General features: G+C 38.3%; 1 protein-coding gene across 1 annotated transcript in view; it reads right to left on the reverse strand.

The window, feature by feature from the left end:
* Positions 1-1355, reverse strand: part of frmd4ba (FERM domain containing 4Ba) — a 44341-nt gene extending 42986 nt beyond the window's left edge. The window contains exon 1 of the mRNA XM_069714416.1: positions 1145-1355. The gene's annotated coding sequence lies outside the window, so the exon portion shown is untranslated. The remainder of the gene's footprint in view (positions 1-1144) is intronic.
* Between the last annotated feature and the right edge of the window lie 18194 nt (positions 1356-19549).

Consider the following 19549-nt stretch of genomic DNA (forward strand, 5'->3'; position numbering starts at 1 on the left):
TGGATGTGGTGATTAATCCTGTTTATCCTTTTAAAGACTGACTGGTGTGTGTACAAGGTTGTTAATGGACCCTGTTTGAGTCCTCTGTGATGAGCAGAGCAGCGGCGTTGGAATATTCTGTGACGGTTAATGGCTTTATTGAATTGGAAGCGCACTGACCCCATTAAAAGCAGCTGAACATCCTAGACTAAAGTCAACACAAAGCAGCGCTGCCTTTGCAGTTTGTGTGTGTGTGTTTGTGTTTGTGTGTGTGTGTGTGTGTGTGTGTGTGTGTGTGTGTGTGTGTGTCAGAAAGAGAAAAAGAAACAGCACATGTTGCTCTCATGAGGCACAAATTCAATATAGTCACCTATACAAAGCAGTCCTGTGCCTTTGTTCTGTATCACTCTCACACTTCCTGTCGCTGGGTTTCCTCACACCGGAGCTGTGTCACAACAAATGAATGGCACTAAAAATGAAGATGAACCACTCATTGTGTCAGGCATAATTATGTTTTATTTAAAATTGTATTTTTGGAGCTCTTTTTTTAGACAATTTTTGCCAACCCCATCATCACGCACAGTCCTATTTTTCAGGGTCTGAGGTGACAGGAGACCCATACAGGATGCCTGCCTCACCATTGTTTGTTTAGTCCAGGAAACAGGATATTCACACAGAGGAGAGCAGGCCAGCTGACCACAGGGTAAGATTAACAAGTGCACGAGTTCAGAACAAACAATCTGCCATATTCTGTCCTTATAGGCATCATTGTCCAAATAATTAATGAACAACTTCAACACACCTTTCTAACCAACAAGACATTCATGTTGATATGTCAACAGTTCAACGCCCATGCAGCTGACATTTAATCAGCAGGAGTCAGGTAAAACACATGTGGGCTATGTAGTTTATGGGATCCATTATTATTACAGTATAAAATACATTTAAAGGCTGAATATATGTCAAATACATGTTTTACGGTAGCGTACCAATAATGAGCAAAAGGGTGCACGATATTCAAATTGTAAGACAACAAAACAAAGCGCGTGGCTGTCTGGAAAGCTGTCACAAGGTGATCACAACACCGGCTGTGGTTTAGCGCTTAAACGGGACGCGGAATAAACTCTAATTAGCTGTGTTTGTGTGGAAATGAAGCGACTCTCACCTTCTGTCTTTTGTTGTGATCTGATCGCTCCCACTTTATTGTCTGTCCGCGGAGCGTCTCAGCACCGGTCAGTCAAACACAGCCACTTCCCTTATTAAAAACGAGGCTTCCTAGAATGAGATGTTTTATCAGAATGAACAGGCGCTTCTGCAGAGTTCTTCAGAGATCGGGCTGAAAAGTCCTGCAGGGGAAGCTGCTGCTTGTTCGGCATTACAACCGTCACCCACACTCCACACAGTGAGTCCCATCTATTCACACTCCCCGACTTCTCCACCCCCTATTTCTCCCCCTCCTCCTCCTCTTCTCTACCTTCCACGGATTCAGGATGGGACAGATGAATTTCCCTCTGCTGCTGTCTAAGCGCACGGCTGCTGGCCAATAGAGGAGCGCTCTCTGCTGCGTAAAGGCACAACTGCTCAGTGGAAGAGAAAATTAAAGTCATAACACTGTGCGAGGTAGAATTGACCACATTCAATTCATATTTTAACATGTACACGCTACTGCGCGTCTTTGTTTGTAAAAGTTAATTTTAGACCATTATTTGATGATAAATGAGTCCACATACACAAACAGAGACTTTCCCATCTATTTATGCTGTTCTTTTACATTAATCTATTGGTACACAATATGTACACAAATACCAAGCAGCATTCTATGCAATGTTATATCTTAACCCTATATTGCAGGATAATCTCGTCAGAATTCGACCAGTATTTTGTCTTAGCAAACAACTAAATATTCTACATTTTCCATTAATCAATTATTAGATAGTAAAATCACTTTTCACTTTGAGAAACAATCTAGGGCTGCAAAATGACACAAAATCAGCCATATTATTGACATAGCCTACAGAGCCTAAAGTAGCTATCTTAAAATAGCAACAAAAAAAAGTGTTATCAGCGATGGATCAAATCACCATGTGTTGTGTAAAGTAGATCACCTGTGACACATTCACAGATAATCATCCACTAAATTCCCTTACAAAGCATTTTAGCATCTTTCGGCTCTTTGTTTTGGTCTTCCCACCAGCAGCTTTAATATTTGTTCTCATCAACAATGTTGAAAAGGTTACTTATAAAAAGCAATAGGTTAATAGGTTACAGTTGACCTGTTAACTTGTTAAAACTGTGATAAGTCATGGAACTATTTGAATTACTTTGTGATGTAACCTATTACATTCAATTGGCCCACTTTTTAATGTTTTAAACTGGGCAATAAAGCTTTTCTAGAAATGTAAACCAAGCAGTGTAAACCTCCCAACAGTGCTCAACACTGATTACTGTCAAACTTTGATCAAGTTCTTCAATATAACTGAAATTGTGATTGACATGTTTTGTTTTGAAATCACAACCACCGGAACTAATCACAAGTATGTAGATCACAAATTACTCCTTTAAAGGAAAATGTTCCAATATCCTTAAACCAAGTATAAATTCAGGTCAACTCCACGTTTAGTCATGATTGAACTATCAACAGGGCTGGCTACTGTTCACAATGTTTTGACACTGGTTCCTGAATGAATCTTTTTTATATATTTCTTCATCCTATCCGGGTACATGGACAACTGCCATGCCGTGGTTGCTTAGAGCAATGCACATTGACCTAATTGGGAGATGAGAATTAGTGCAGATTCAAACAAGAGAACCAATCAAAAACAAGGCTCAAAATATAAACACATTCTGCCAAATGAATGGAGCTTGTCTGGATGTAAGCAGAATCGTTCCAGTGTAGCAAAAAGATAAAAAAGCAACAGAAACAATATTATGTATATAAAAATGCTCTACTGAAAAGATTATATTCAGATGTAACCCCTTTGTAATCACCAACATTTTGAATAGTAACTGTAATTAAATTATAGATTTTTAATGAGTAACTGTAACTGATTACAATTATATTTATTTTCTAATTCAATTCCATAACATGTAACATGTTCATAGTTACCCAACACCGCTCATTAATCTCATCTGTGCCACTTCTAGCAGCAGCAGCAGCAGCAGGTAGCTGCAGCGAGAAAAAACAATCTGGAAACAGCACTTACACAAAAATAGCAGCTGGTCAACACAGTGCAGCATTTGACAACTAAAAAGGCATACTTTTCCAAAACTCAGCTAAAATGAGACTTAATGTTGGTCTTATTGGCCAGAAACATTACCACAAATTTGAATGTTGCTTCACATGTAGGCAGGTAATTGTTTGCCCACAGATTTACGAATTGTGTTCAAATCTTATCTGACTGCCCACAAGAGCCTAAAAAAAATCCTGATGCCGCAGCGAGAACAGACATCAGCCTGCAGATAGTATGGATATAAGTTTTTTTCTTAGTTGTTGTAGATGGCTGTTGTTAGTTTTCTTAAAAAAAAATTCTCGGCTACCTTGTCTGTCTGTCTGACGTCACAAATTGTTATAAATACTGTAAAGACAATTTACACTGATGTGATAATCCGTTTGAGGGTTTGCTAGAACATTATGTGTAACATTTTGGACATATTGTAGGGTTTCCAGTGACTAAGCTGTGAAGGGAAGGAAAGGAGTGCCACACTGTTGTGCCTCCATGGTTGGCTGAACAATGGAAAAACCCAGTAATCCACTAGACTGCAGGAGAAAGGAAATGGGAGGGATGAAACTGTCCATTTTATTACAAACCAGTTGAACCAAGTGTCAGGGCAGCTACAAGGTGACGTTCCCTCGGCTATCTCAGCTGCGCAGAGAGAACAAAAAAGAAGAAAACAAAAGATGAGTCCTCGTGTCTGGGCAAAGGCCGGCTGTGTTACTGGAGCTAAATGCTTACTTCAAAATCCAAATGACTCACCCCAGGGACTGCCCCCAACCCCCTCCCCATTTGTGAGGATTTCTGCGAGCCCGTGATTAGGCTCACCCCAGTGCCATGTGTGCACCAAGTGCCGCAACTCCCCCCCCACCTCATATACACACACCAAATCTCTGCTTGGCCTCAGCTCCCGTTGAGATTAGCCCACTAGCTATTGTTCTGTTGACACTTCATTTCAGCTATACTCTCATTATGATAATACAATGACATACTTGATCATTTAGAAAACTAAAAGATGTCTTCTGTTAGTCTGCTGGAATTGATTTGTGTAATGCAAAAATATAGTAGATACGGAGGGAATTAACAAAAAGGTATTACCGACATAATAATGTGAGAATTGATTTTTATCGATTTGATGCAGATATGAAAATGGAAAATTAAATAGATATCAATTCCAACAAGGGACGTGTTGCTCAAGTTAAACAACTGAGAACAACTGAGAGGACCAGAGAATGCAAACTGTCTAAGGGGACCTTTGTTTGTGCAGAGAGAGGAAACTATGAATTTTCAGTACAAGGGGATTATGTTGTGCTCGTGGAACAGATGTTAACATGGAGAGGTCTACCCTCCTGAGAGTGGCCCCTGACTGACACTGTCCCCATATTCATTGGCCCATTGTCAATGTGCATCCTGTCATCTGAGTCTTTAGTTGCATACCGCCCCCACCCCCTCCAGTACAGATTAACTCGGCCCCCCTGCCACCAGCCTTGACCTTGATGGACTGGTAATGTCATCTTCCTTTGTGCTTTGACAGACATTATCTCTTGTCAACTTTCAGGGCTCCTTCAAAAGCAAACTCCCTGCATTCACGAGTAGCTCGAGATCAACAAAGAATGAATGAAAATAAGTAACATCAAACAATAAGTGAGCACTGACCCCCCTCCATTCCATCTCATCCTGTCATCGGACCTTGAAGCAGGTCAGCTGTTGTGCTGTTGTCCTTGTGCCAGCAGTCTTCATTCTTCTTGATAGTTTGGTCATTTCAGTGTTTCTTTAGTATTTTCCAGGTCAGGGTGAATAAATTCAGCGGTCCTCCACTGTGGGTTACCCCACCCCCACAACTTCTTTAAAAATGAGGAGCATCTTCTTGAAAAACTGAGGCTATAGAAGTATGTTGACGTGAAAAACATCATTCATACAACAAACACGTTTTTAACTGTTGCAGATCACAACCGGTAAAAGGCAATGGAAGAAACAATTTTCTCATTTGCATAAAATATAAATATATAGCTTTTCGACTGAGCATAGAATTTTATTTTTTTATTATGTGCCTTACACACCCTTCCCCCCTTAGCTTCTGTTGCCTGTCATGGTCTCTGTTCTCCCAGCGGCAGGTTTACTACATAAATAACATTTGCATCCTATTAAAGCAGATCATTCTTATTCTACTCTCCAAACCCTTAAAATGCAGACTAATGTACTTCACTCCTATTTACACTCTTTTAATGACCAAAGCTGTCAGTGGTCTGCAACAATTTTCATTGATTCGTCAACCTTCAAGTTACACCTCTTTTCATGGACAAGATATGTAAATATAAGTAGATATTTAAGCAAAAAGACATGCTGTACATTTTTTTTTTTTTACTTTGATCATAACAGCGATAAAATAATTAGATGATTAATACTCTACATTGATATATGAGGTATACGCTGACCAATGTTTTGCATGTAAAACTGCAATTTGTAAAGTAACTAGTGACTTTTGAAAGTGTTTACTTTTCCCAACAGTATTAAATGCAGAGTGGCTTGTAATGAAAACAAATTTAAGTAAAGTACTTCGAATTTCCTATACACTGTAATCTGGGCTCACGATTCACTGAAGCTACCCCACGTCCATAATCAGAGTGAGGAGGTCAGGGTCCGCAGTAATTGTGCCTTCTGTGGTTTTTGTTGAATCATTAGTACACTAGGATCACCCTGGACTTACAAATAAGATTTTGTCTTTGAAAACATATTGATAGGAGTTTCAAAAAACAAAACTTTTTTTTTTTACTGATTACAGTTTACAAGATATCAACACTCTGAATGTTATAGAAAACTGTTAAACGATTTGCACTGCCTGGGAGATTTCTTTGTAAACAAGATGATTCAGAACTTTTCTTCAAAAGCCTTTGACTCGTACTAAGAGAAGTGACAACATTATAGAACATTCTTTGCGGCCTTTTACTGGGTACCTGTGAGTTTTTGAAGTGATTAGAATATTTTACCGTTTTTTTTTTATCCACGATCTGCTGGCTCCCTATTTGCCTCATCGCTACTTGATATCGTCCAGCAGGGCCCGACTAATGGTTTCAAAATCTTGACTTGTCATTGAAGGTGACTGGGCCGTTGCTGTTCGGGCCCCTCAGCTGTGAAAAACCTCGCCTGGAGAGGACAGACAGGCAAACTCAATATCATCCTTTCAAACTCTTCTTAAGGCAAACTTTCATCGTGTGGCTTTTTCTGAACAGATGGTATCTGTTGTAATTATTTGGAATAATTTATCTTATGCATGTCATCCCATGTGACTTTGCCTTGTATAGCTACTGAGAGAGCTTTATGTCTGTGTCCTGACTCCTCACGTTATCCTGTAATTATGATATCATGAAGGGAGGGCAAGAGGGCAGGCTGCACTGGATGTGTAGGACTACTGTACTGAGATGCATAGATTTTCTTCAACGATGCCTAGTGACTTTTCCTTTGGCTGCTTGCTTCAAAACCAAATGTGATCACATTGTGAGAGAAATCAAATCCTCGGGTTTTTGGGGTCATCAGGGTGGAAAGACACTGACTCACCAGGAAGCTGAATGCGTAAAGAAACAGCACTCAAAAAGTGAAACCAACTAGAAGACAGTACGGATAATTGATCTGAATGCCTTGGTTTGAAGTTCTGGGTACATTTTCCCTTCACTGCAACCAGTTGTGATCTACATATTAATAATTTGTTTTGGTGATTTTGCTTTAAAATCAAAACTTTCCAATCTTAAATTAAGTTATATTATAGAACTTTTACTTATGGTATGGTTATCAGTGTTGAGCACTATTGGGAGGCTTACTCTGACTCGTTTAAATGTACTTTTTAGAATTGCCCAGTTTTGAACATTTGCTAGAGAAGTAGTCAAAAATGTATTAAATGTAATAAATTATGTAACTTTGTAGTGTAGTAATTAAAATAGTTAAATTACTTATTACATTTTAAAAGGTTAAAGTAATCTGTACACTATTACATTTCATAAGTAACCTTTCCAACACTGCTTGTTGATAGTGAGTAAAACTACATTTATAAGCTGCTGTTGCAGTACCACCATGTAGGGTAGATGTATTGTGCTATCGTCAACAGCTCTTCTAACATCTTATAGATCAATCAATCAAACTTTATTTATATAACACTTTTCGTACATTTTGGTGCAGTTCAAAGTGATTAACAGGTCAATGATAAGACAGACAGTTGTATACCAGAAAAATAAAATCAATTTGAGAACAAATTAAAAGCACGATTAAAAACAAATACAAAGGAAAATAAGACGATTTAAAAAACACTTTGAGCCCAATGCACGCAAGACAATAAAAATAAAACAAATGCAAAAGATAGATTTAAAACTAAAATGACAGTTAGAGTGGTAAAATAGAATGAGATACGAACTGGAAACAAAAATTGAGTATGAAAGATGAAGGCAATGCATTAAAAAGATTAAAAGTTACAGTTAATCACAGGTATCACACATTACTCATTACGGCTCCTCTGATTATGTCTTGGATGTGTGGGGAAGAAGAATAAAACAAGAAATAGTAAATAGTGGTGCATGTAAATCTGTTTTTTTTTTTTTCTCAGATTTTACTCAGCTCTCTTCCTCTTTCTTGGAGAATACTGTATTTTTACCCTTTCAGACCTTGAAAGGTAAATGATTCATTTGAAACATTATGAGAGGGCAATAAATGCTCTTTGATATAATGTGCTTAAAACTAATAGACAGGCAACTTGTGATAATGACATGTTGCTTCATGTTAAGGGCTCGTGTGCAAAATGTTAGGTAGATATTTTCAGATAGGTAGATATTTTTAAAAATAATAAAAACATAAATATTTAAAGTTTGGGCCAACGTTGTAATATTTTCATACCCTAATTAGAGAAAACAACATTGTGATGAATTAAAGATAATTACTTTCAACCCTTATTTAAATTAAATTAGCAAAAGACATTACTTAAAGTAAAGATGATGGTACTATTAGTGTGTTTTCTTATTTGTCTTTGGCGCCCTCTGGTGAAGATGTTTAGCTGCAGTAATCACCCTAAAGTTCAACCTTTCAGTGTTGAGTAATTTTTGCAGCACATAAACATACACCTTCTTTTCTCTGGTATTTCTCCTCCAGTCTAGTAGACACACACAGCCGCTAAACTGATCATCTGACTTCAAGCTGTGTGCTGCAGTCGTGCCTTAATCAGCTGCATGACTTTCTTCTACTCCTGTAAACTCCAGTCTGGCTGACCCTGAACCACAACAAACCAGTCTTTAGGCAACACATGAAATCAAATAATCTGTTATCAATATTATGCTTGGTATCTCTCTGCATGTCTATGCTTATTAATTGATGTTCTTATCTTACGTTATCTTTGCCCTCCACAATGGTTAAACATTCAACGTATATGACCTCTGCCTATACGCAAGCATAGAAGAAGAGATGATCGCCTATTCGATGAACTCGCTTTCATATGCAGAATAGACATATTCAGCAGTGGCAACACGTGACTGACTAACCTGTGTAAAATTACAGGAACATCCACCATGTCAAAATATAACTCAAGTCTATTCTACAATTTCATGCTCAACTGATAGTCAAAGGAAACAGCAGAACGTTTTATTTCAGCCACACAACAAAGAAAAAAAAAACAATGTACCGTACAATGTACCGTACAATGTACTGACGTCATACATATTAATTATGATCAAACCCTACTGTAAGTTTGAGCTACATCCAACTCTGTGTGATTTATGTAGCATGTAAAACAACATTCTCTGTGTACTTTACAGTGCACAGAGAAATGGAGCACACGGTGACAACAAACTCCTACTGTGGGACAGAAAGTGTGTTTTAAGTGGACTTTTAAAAGGATCAATAGAGTGAAAATGATATGAATGTAAATAATGTATTGAAAGAACTTTCAATGTTTTGTAGACAAACAGCAAGATTTGAAGTTCAATTCAATAATTAACAGGGAAGCAGTGGAGGAGGTTTGAGCCTTTCTTTAGAATTCTGAACAAGATGGACATGGGATTAAGACATAATGGCAAAATATAAAGTGTTGGTGCTGTTCAGGTGGGTGGATAGACACATTTTCTTCAGGTCAGCGACAATGAATTTTGAAAAATATATATTTTTTTAATATTCTTTAGTGATACTCTTATGTGTTTGCAATATTAAGGTAAATAGTCTATATTGAGGCGGAGTCAAGGCCTGGGACAGTTAGTGCTACCAGTCACGCACTGCTCAGCTGCGGCGGCTTGGTTGCGTGTGTGTATTTACGCCGGCTGCATGTCAGCAGCAGTGCAGCTGCAGGTCCCACCATTCAATCAATGAGTTTCTCTCTGATAATGGCCATCAGTATTGAATTTTTGAGATCCGACAAGTGATGATTTGTAACCAAAAAGCAGGCAGGTGATTTTTGTTTACCCTTGTTCAGAGTGAGACACACGGACACACACAGGGTCTTCCAGGCAGTGTGGCTGCTGTAATCTGGTAACATAGACCCTGAAATGAAAACCCACAAAGCAGCAACAGGCACAACACACGTCACGCATCCAGTGTCTCCCCGGCCTAACAGCTTGTGTGACTAACTCCAAAGTTAAAAAGTATTTGTTGACTATTTCCATATATCCATCCATTCATTATCTGTACCTGATTTTCATCCTGAACAGGGTGAAGGGTAGCAAGGTGTTCGCAGACCCAAATATTCACTGAGTGTATGGGTCTGAGTATACTGGAATTATTTCCAGTCGTTGCATCCAACTGGAAGTGGACGTCGGGTTCATTTTGAAACTATTAGAGCAACTTTAACCAATCAGTACGTGCCAAAACTGGCCGACACTCTGCCACAGCTTCACTTGTCTTTAGAAAAAAAACACTAAACTCTGGCGGCATTCGCACTTAGCTGGTCGCATATTGATCTGCCTTTAGAGTAGCTTGTACGTTAATACAAGCAGTCTATCCAGGCTATCATCACAGTGAAGAACTGAAACTGTGACCAATAGTCTGGAGGAACCAGGCTAGATCACAGAGGAGCTAAAGCTTAACCCAGCTGACTTTAGCCAATTTAAAATCACCAATTAATCAAACACTGGGAGCTAGTTGGAGCACCTGGAAAAACCCCACAAAAGCACAGGAAGAACACAAAATCTCCACAGGCACCAAGCAGGTTCAAATCCAAAACTTTTGTGCTGTGAGGCAACAGTGATAACCACTGCATCATCATGCTGCTCTAGTTGAGTATTTATTCCTTTTAATTTCTACTTTTATAACTAGATCAAAACAAATACCAGCCAAGTGCCATGCTTTACAATGGTCTTGTTGTTGTTGTGACTGAATGACAGAGGGATCATAGTTTCATCATTGGTTGGCTTAATGGCATGTGACTAAATTAATTTGTACCACTCGTCAGTCAAAAGCAGGAACTCTCCATTTCAAATGAAAAGCACATCTCAGTGTTTATAGCGAAAGCAGAGACGCTTAGATGTACTTGTTCCCCACAACTTCCTCCAGCTTGTCTCCGGACATCTGGAGCTGCTCTGCAGTCTAATTCTTCCAGACATGACCTGTGAGGGTGAGGGTAGCGATGTAGAACAAACCTGTAAATTTACAGCTTTCCCTTGTGGCCCTAGTCTGGATTCTGATGACTATTGCTCAGTCTTTGTTTTAACCTTAATCTGGAAACCCTGTTTGCATTAAGGTTTGCTCACTTGAAGGGTATATCAATCAGGAACGAGCAGGGGGTAGTAGTTCCAACAAGGTCGGCAATTGCACACAATATGTGTTTATTTAGTGGTCAATGCCGATTGATTAAAGGCTGCTCCAAAAGTTTCCAAATTCACTCAAGGTCTTCATCTATTAGGATGCAAGGACTGGGAAAAAAAAAAAAATTCTAAATGGGGATATGGTAGATTCTATCTATTCACACAGTAAATTTTGGTCTGGTGACACCAGGCTGTTATAACTCAGCTCCTTCTTCCCATTTACAGTACGGCGACTGCATTACTGCTGCCACTTTCCCACCCAAATTACATAAAAAAAACCCTTGTTTCAAATAAAAAACTCCCGTTAGCGTTTCATACATAATCCAGCCATTTACTTGACTGATTTGAATCTGTCCATGTATGAGAGGGGACTTTTACAATAAGATTCAGAATTAGCTAGCTGGGGTTATAACAAATGAATTAACTGCTGCTGGAGAGGGACCAAGTATAGAATGTTAAGGGATCCCAGCAAATGCTGGGTGAAGGTAAAGAGGGCAGTGAAGGATTTCTTAGACAAATATAAAGAAAACACTGTATTCTTTCCAATTCTACTTATACATTTTTTGACTGACGAGTGGTACAAATTAATTTAGTCACATGCCATTAAGCCAACCAATGATGAAACTATGATCCCTCTGTCATTCAGTCACAACAACAAGACCATTGTAAAGCATGGCACTTGGCTGGTATTTGTTTCGATCAACAGTTATAAAAGTAGAAATTAAAAGGAATAAATACTCAACTAGAGCAGCATGATGATGCAGTGGTTATCACTGTTGCCTCACAGCACGGAAGTTTTGGATTTGAACCTGCTTGGTGCCTGTGGAGATTTTGTGTTCTTCCTGTGCTTTTGTGGGGGTTTTCCAGGTGCTCCAACTAGCTCCCAGTGTTTGATTAATTGGTGATTTTAAATTGGCTGAAGTCAGCTGGGTTAAGCTTTAGCTCCTCTGTGATCTAGCCTGGTTCCTCCAGACTATTGGTCACAGTTTCAGTTCTTCACTGTGATGATAGCCTGGATAGACTGCTTGTATTAACGTACAAGCTACTCTAAAGGCAGATCAATATGCGACCAGCTAAGTGCGAATATGAGTGTCACAGCAAAGGGTCTGAATACTTATGACCATGTGATATTTCAGTTTTTCTTTTTTAATAAATTTGCACAAATTTCTACATTTCTGTTTTTTTTCTGTCAACATGGGGTGCTGAGTGTACATTAATGAGAAATAAAATGAACTTTTTTGATTTTAGCAAATGGCTGCAATGAAACAAAGAGTGAAACATTTAAAGGGGTCTGAATACTTTCTGTACCCACGGTATTAATGGGCTTGGAAAAGGGAAGCATTATCCGTGCTATTCTACAGTAGATTCTGTGAATGACTGATTAACATGGAGAGAGAACACAAGATGTTGCTTTGAATTGTCCTTTTGTGTGAAGACAACTGGCCTCGTAACAAGTCGCATCCTCAAACATCAACCAGCAAAATACAGTTTTATACCTCACCCAGTTATGGAGCAGAGAGACACAGGAGGGCTGCGGTTAGGGAGAGCTGAGGGATGGAAGAGGGATCTTTTCCAGTGAATACTGCATGAAACAAACACATTCGACAAGCCATATTTTCCTAATTCACACAATCTGTGGCGGGTATTGTTGTTACTTGGTGTAGTGAATGGCAATTTGTGCACTGGATGTGAGATTTTGTTATTGTTGTTGTTAGGAACTATAAATGACAGAGTATTCTGAAACATATTTCACTGTTAAAAAAAACCTAAATTAATTCAGCGTCTGACATAAATGGAAAATATAATAACATTTATGTCACAATTATGGATTCTGTCCTTCAGTTATGGCATGTTGTCACAATTAATGAATGAAACATTGAGATGTGTTCACAAACATGTTTTGTCAGGTCATATTACCTTTGAATACTAAATTCTAATCAGCTCATTCTTGAGCCCAAGTAAACGTTTTTGCCAGTGTTTCATCAGATGTTTCTGAGATATCGTGTTCACAATGATGGGATGAATGCATGGGACGGGCATGAGGTCACCGTGACCTTGACCTCTGACTTTTTATCAACAAAATCATTTCACCGCATCGCTGAGTCCAAATAAACATTTGTGCCAAATTTGTAGAAGGTCCCTCAAAGCATTCCTAAAAAAACAAGTAAAGGTTTTGCCAAGTTTTAAAATATTACCTCAAGGCGTATTTTAAATATTGCCTTCACAAGAACGGAATGTACCGAAGTAGCCTGAAGTACATGGCACGGACAACTCAAATAACTAAATGCCTCCTGCAGTGGCTGCCACTGGTGTGGAGGGGTAGCACCAATTTTAGAGCTTAGTTTCAGCATGGAAATGTCTGAATCACAACCTACGCTTCCTGTTTTTAATGGCTGCGCTAAATGTGTCTTATTTACAATCTCGGAAAATGTACGTTTCTAAAGGAAAACTGACGTAAGTTTTTTTTGCCATATTTATCAATGTTCCATTAGTCCATCTGTACATGTGTAGTGGAGTCAGGGATCTTTCTGAGAAAAATGTACATAATTACACTAACAGGTCACTAAGGTTGTGTTTACAGAAACTTTCCACAATGACAATATAGCACAGTAAAACAACCTTCTAACAACAAACAAATCATTAGAAATCCAGTTTAGGGATGTCAAGATGACATTCATATACATGTTCTCATTCAGTGTACATAAACAAGAGGTGAAACTAGGGAAAAATTCCAAATCCGATGTATGAGTACATTAACCCTGTGGACTAAATAGCACAGTTTGTTTTGTGTTTCACATCTGGTATCACCACTGTGAAACAAAAATGTGTAAAAGCTCAGCAGATACAGAAGCATATCAATTGATTATATATAATGAGATAACATAAGATATAAAACAAAATTTGCACAAGCCACAAGTGCTGCACACATATGTATACAAGGTACAAATAATAAAGGTACATAATCTGCACAGTACAGACATAATACAACAACAACAACAACAAGAACAAAAAAGCACCAACTGAACCCATACGTAATACATGTGGCCTAATAATATTATATACTGACGACTAATGTAATCAGCAAAGTGGCATAGCAAAACAATAAAACATTAAAACCAGATGTGCAAAGGTGTCTATGTTGATGAAATAAGTATTATTATTGTGTTTATTGTACTTGTGACATGTGAGCAGTGTACCCCGCCTTTGTGGATTACTAAACCAGATGAGTAGATGAAAAGGCTTTTAAATTGTTACCCTTTATGTATAATTTAACCATAATACATTCATGGTCAACCCAAGTTGCCTGGTATATTATATGGCTGAGAGTAGGTACTGCGTCATGATGCGCGCCAACTGCTTGATTCATATCTATTTCAATAGACGATCTGCTTATCTTTTTATACTATTAACAGTCTTGGAAGTTTGCTTTCCAAAAAAATATTGCTTTAATTGTTTATGTAAGTAATTACACAAAATACACAGGACATCACGGAAACCTGTGGGAATTTGGAAAGGTCTGTTTGCACTCTTGCCCATTGAAGCCAAGAAAATATCACTCTATTGGCTGCGCTGCACTTAGACCTGGTTTGAGGCGAAATTTTACCTCAAAATTGAAGCCAAACATGTGCTGCACAAGCACATCTTTACTGACACGGCCTCTGTTGCGCCGTTCCAATCATCTTGCTGATTTGAACAAGATGTATTGCTGTGATGAATTTCACATTAAATCAGGTATGCCCTGAGCTGAACACATGTAGACAGATTTTACTTCATTTTTAGGAGCACATGGCTTTTGCGTGACTATCCTTTATAGAACAAGCCTTTGCTGAGAGTGTTCTTCTCTCAGGCACTTTTTCATGGCCCCAAAATGTAATAAAACAAACATTTGGAGCTTAAATCTTTGCTTTGCATAATGATGGTTATTGCAGAGCTTGTTTGTTTGGACCCTAAAATCCCAAATTCATGTGTGTTGGTGAAAGATGTTAACATGATTTGGAATTATACCATGTTAACTTTTGCACTGCTAATAAGCTAACAAGGGAACTTTTCTACATTCGAACAGAGCCAAGCGGCTTTCGCTTACATCCAGACTTCATGTTAAGCTAAGATAGTGGATTCTTGTTTTTGCTCTGTTTGATCGATGAAGAACGATATCCATCTTCTCAAATCCGAGCAAAAAAGAGAATTTCTCCAAATATCAAAGAACTGCATTAAATGAATTATCCAAGCTCAATGTTGTACATTTGGAAGAGTCTGATGCTTGTTTGAGTGCAACAATAAGAGTTTGTAGTGTTTAACATAAATTTTCTGAGTAATTCAGGAGCCCCCCCCCCCCCCCCCCCAATAACACAGTTGGTGTGATTCTGTGGTGTTGTTAGTGCACCTGGAGGTACAGTATATCAGTGCCAGAGTCCTCTTTCTTTCTTTCTTTCTTTCTTTCCGGCATTTTCTGTTCTGTGACTATCTACCCATTTCCTCAAATAGTCAGTGATATTTTAATGGTCCAGCAGACACTGAGATTATGTCCAGGACAGAGATAGAAAAGGTCCTGAAAATACTCTACAATCCACCTTTTCATGGATTCGTTCACAGTTGCAGCAGTGATTTGAGATAGCGTGCTTGGTTGTTCCGATTGCAAACTGCAAAACTGCTGATCCCCTTCCTGAACCAATATATGTATTGAACTGCAAGATCTCTTGACAAGAAGCCAAGACATCCGGGACTCGTCATCGTGTCAACTTTGCAAGTGAGACATTATTGTGTCACACCAGGAAGTTCTGACATCTTTAAAAAGACCTAATTCCTCAAACCAAAGCAATAGTGAAGTGGGGATCTGTGAATCACTGACGAGCATGAAAATAAAAAGGTAAGAAAACCTCCTTTATTCTCCATAAATTCTATTTTGTTCTATTTTATTTTGGATATTTGTGCCTCTTGGGCTCGAGATGAAGTTCACAGATGTTTTTCACTGTATCCGTATTCCATGTTTAACTGATGGATGTTTATCAACATAAGCGTGTTATGCTTGAGCTCCATATCTTACCAATTGTACAATACATCAGCTGTGTGCCCGAGCTGCAAGTGCAGCTTTTTCTAAGTGCCACTGTTAAATGCCGACTGTAGAGAATTGGCTTTCTGTGGTTTTCACGGAATCAGCAGGCCCTTGCTCGGAGACAGTATCTTAATTTTACAAACAGAATTATGTTAGACTGATTTTGGTGTAGGCACAATGCATTACCTAATTAAAGCGCAGCATGTCAACATGCAAATGACATAATGGACAGTAAAAGGTCAGTGCACTGCTGTTAGGTCAAGGAATGTTAATAGTTACAAGAAATCCGTGTTCTGCCTGTGCTTAAAAAACCCTGAGCAATAAACAGTCAACAATAGTCTGCTGAGGCATGTGTGAGCATGTGTGCAGTGGTTTTAATTTAGCTTGGTTACTGTAGATAATAGTTTTTCAATTTAAGGTGACGAGCAAGTCCTAAAACAGATGTGAGGAACAAGCTATGTGCAGTGGATAGGCAGAACAACACTCACGCTAGTTCCCATTTTCCCAGCAGTTAACTTGGAGTCTTTTGATGTACATATTCAGTTTCTATGATCATTATTAATGTGAAAATAACATAAAGTGTGTTATCAATATATTAAGAGTTCAAGTTATATGTATCCATCTGTATGTCTGTATATCATATGGTGGATTGACATTAAAGAAGTTGAATGTGAAGCATATTTCTCTCTTATTTTGACTACTTAAAGGTTAAATGCAGGTTAGGGAATTTATTAGGTCACTACAAATCTGTTGACCTATGACAGAAGCACAACAAGTTACATGTCATAATGGTAATACTATGAAGCTGTGGTTCTGAAAATCTTTCTGCAGATGCCTCTGTAAAAATAATTTAATTTATTGGGCAATCTACCAATAATAAGAACATGTTATGATGGAGTTTTGTGTGAATGGAGTCTTTTGTTTATTGTCCTGAAACAAATCTTTAGTTCCACTCCACAGTTCCCCCGATCATCAAAACCTTATCACAGTGATTTCAGAGCCTCTGCTATAAAGCATACAGTGGTGTTGCACAACACTGGCAAGCCTTAACCATTTTACTCTGTAACATTACACATGAGCATAATATACTAAACATCCCATTTGTTCCTTTAGATGTTAAAAAATAATGTATTACTTTTGTGCGTGTTTCCTTTTCTTTGTGTATGTGTGTGTGTGTGTGTGTGTGTGTGTGTGTGTGTGTGTGTGTGTGTGTGTGTGTGTGTGTGTGTGTGTGTGTGTGTGTGTGTTTGCATGGATTATGTTGTAGGAACATAAATATGTTTACACAATGACACGATGGTGACCCGACCCACTTTTGGTGACGAAAACAAAAGTTCTCATAGAGCAAATCACAAAATTTTAGGGTAAAGACTTATTTATAGGGTAGAGTAAAGGTTAGGGTTATGTAAGTAGTGGATATGGTTATAGGGCAAGTCAGTGTCTTGTAAAGTGGTGAAAATGTGTGTGTGTGTGTGTGTGTGTGTGTGTGTGTGTGTGTGTGTGTGTGTGTGTACAACTATATTTGAGAGGACTAGTTTTCATTTTAGACTATCACAGTAAGGATATTTTTGTTGGTCCTCACTTTGTCACATACCCTCAAAGGTTGTTTGAGGGTTTAGAATTGTTTTTTGGGTTCAGGTTAGAATTAGGTATGGTTACTGCTATGGTAATGGTTCAGGTTAGGCACTTACTTGTGACCGTTTGATCGAGTGTACGGGGCAATGAATGCATTATGTCAGTGCATGTCCTCACCGAGATAGTTGTACAAACATATGTGTATCTTCTGCCATGCCAGTATACTAACAAGTGGAGTTTTGTACCTTCGAACAGAGCCAGGGTGCTTTCTCTTGCATCCAGACTTTATGCTGTGACAGTAGCTAATAGATTATTGTTTTTGTATTATGTGTGATGGGTGAAGAGCAATATCCATCTTCTCGCCTCCCAGCAAGAAAGATAATTTCTCAAAATATCAATATATTGCTTTAAATAAATTATTCAAGCTCAATTCTGTACTTTTTTCTACTGTGTGTGTGTGTGTGTGTGTGTGTGTGTGTGTGTGTGTGTGTGTGTGTGTGTGTCGAATCTCATTCATTTTACTTGTGCCCTACATTAAAGAATACAAAACCTAGTTGTAGGCTACATCTGGTATCTAAATGTCTTACTTGTTATTTTTACAATGTGAGCTCACTAAAACAATAGTTTATTGGATGGCTCACAGGTGTGATACCAACTGCATGATTAAACATTGCTTTACAGTGTTCAGATTGACAGATTGATGAAATAACACATGCTGTATTGCATTATATTACTGACTCTCAACAAATTCAGAAACAAAGAAAAGCCATCGTCAAATTATGTTTTGCTGAATTAACTGTTATTTTCATACCTGAATAACTCATCAAAAACATTTAACCCACAACAGAAATTCATGCATCTGAAATGTAAAGTTTTAACATTTGGCTTTGTCGACCTGGTCATGGATGCACAGCCATGACCAATGCGGAGAGGTCAGCTGAACATGCATCAGTACTGTCAACGTTTTCTTTAAATCACCCATTGTGCAAATGCTTGCCATGGCCAGCATAACTCATTTTTAACAATGAAATTGTATAATTTCCTTGAAGATTCAAATATTTTCAAAGTGGTGGCACTTCTGCAGTAACCCAGTAAACTCTGTTGTTTGGTATACTAAAAATACTTTGTAATAATCATACAGAAAACAATAAAAATATCGAGATAGATAGATAATTATATGTATTATATTATATCTAATTATATCTACATATAGATATCATTTATAATTTACAGGGCAAAGAATCATCACTTAGAAGAATAAAAAATATGTACACAAACAGTCATAGCCAGAAAATCTGGATAAACACAGAATGATAAACACCTGCTCAGAAAACATATGGCACTTTTATTTTTATCTGTGAATACATAGAATCATAAAAAAGACATCCCCCCAAAAAATCTCACAGCCAAGGTGCAGATTTCTATGGACTGTCAAGATACTGTTGGGTAAAAAAAACTAAAACTAAAACAAAAAAAGATCACTGAGTTTCCTGAGGCACTGCCACTGGTGATGTTAAAGCACTTGCTGTCGGCTGGGGCTAGATTTGACAGGCCAACCTAATTAGTGCGATTATCACACAGCTGCAGAGTCTGAGAGGATTTGAAGTGGTTTTATCAAAAGGATCATTTTCTCAGCGAATGCCTCACCCTGACAGCGTGTACACTGCCAGATCCATTGCAGTTTCGGAGGTGCAGCTGCTGTCTGCTTAAATATGCGGCAGATTTGAATGGGTGAACTCGAGAGTGGACAGACTGAGTTTTTGCTCAAAGTATTATTGCACATGAGTAAATCTGTGAAGTGATTAGACGTTTTCCACAGGGCTAAGGTACTGCCTTCGACCTCACAGCAGATCAGTTATTGGGAGTCTGGTGGTACATAATCCACATCAGCTTACCTCCAAATCATTCTCTGTGCTGGCAGGGTATGGAGGGTAAACCAATTTAGACCTAATAATATTACCAAA

This window comes from Brachyistius frenatus, unplaced genomic scaffold, assembly GCF_029030835.1.
Source record: "Brachyistius frenatus isolate BFR_SWC_R1_liver_20210118 unplaced genomic scaffold, ASM2903083v1 Contig_4, whole genome shotgun sequence".
NCBI lineage: Eukaryota > Metazoa > Chordata > Actinopteri > Embiotocidae > Brachyistius > Brachyistius frenatus.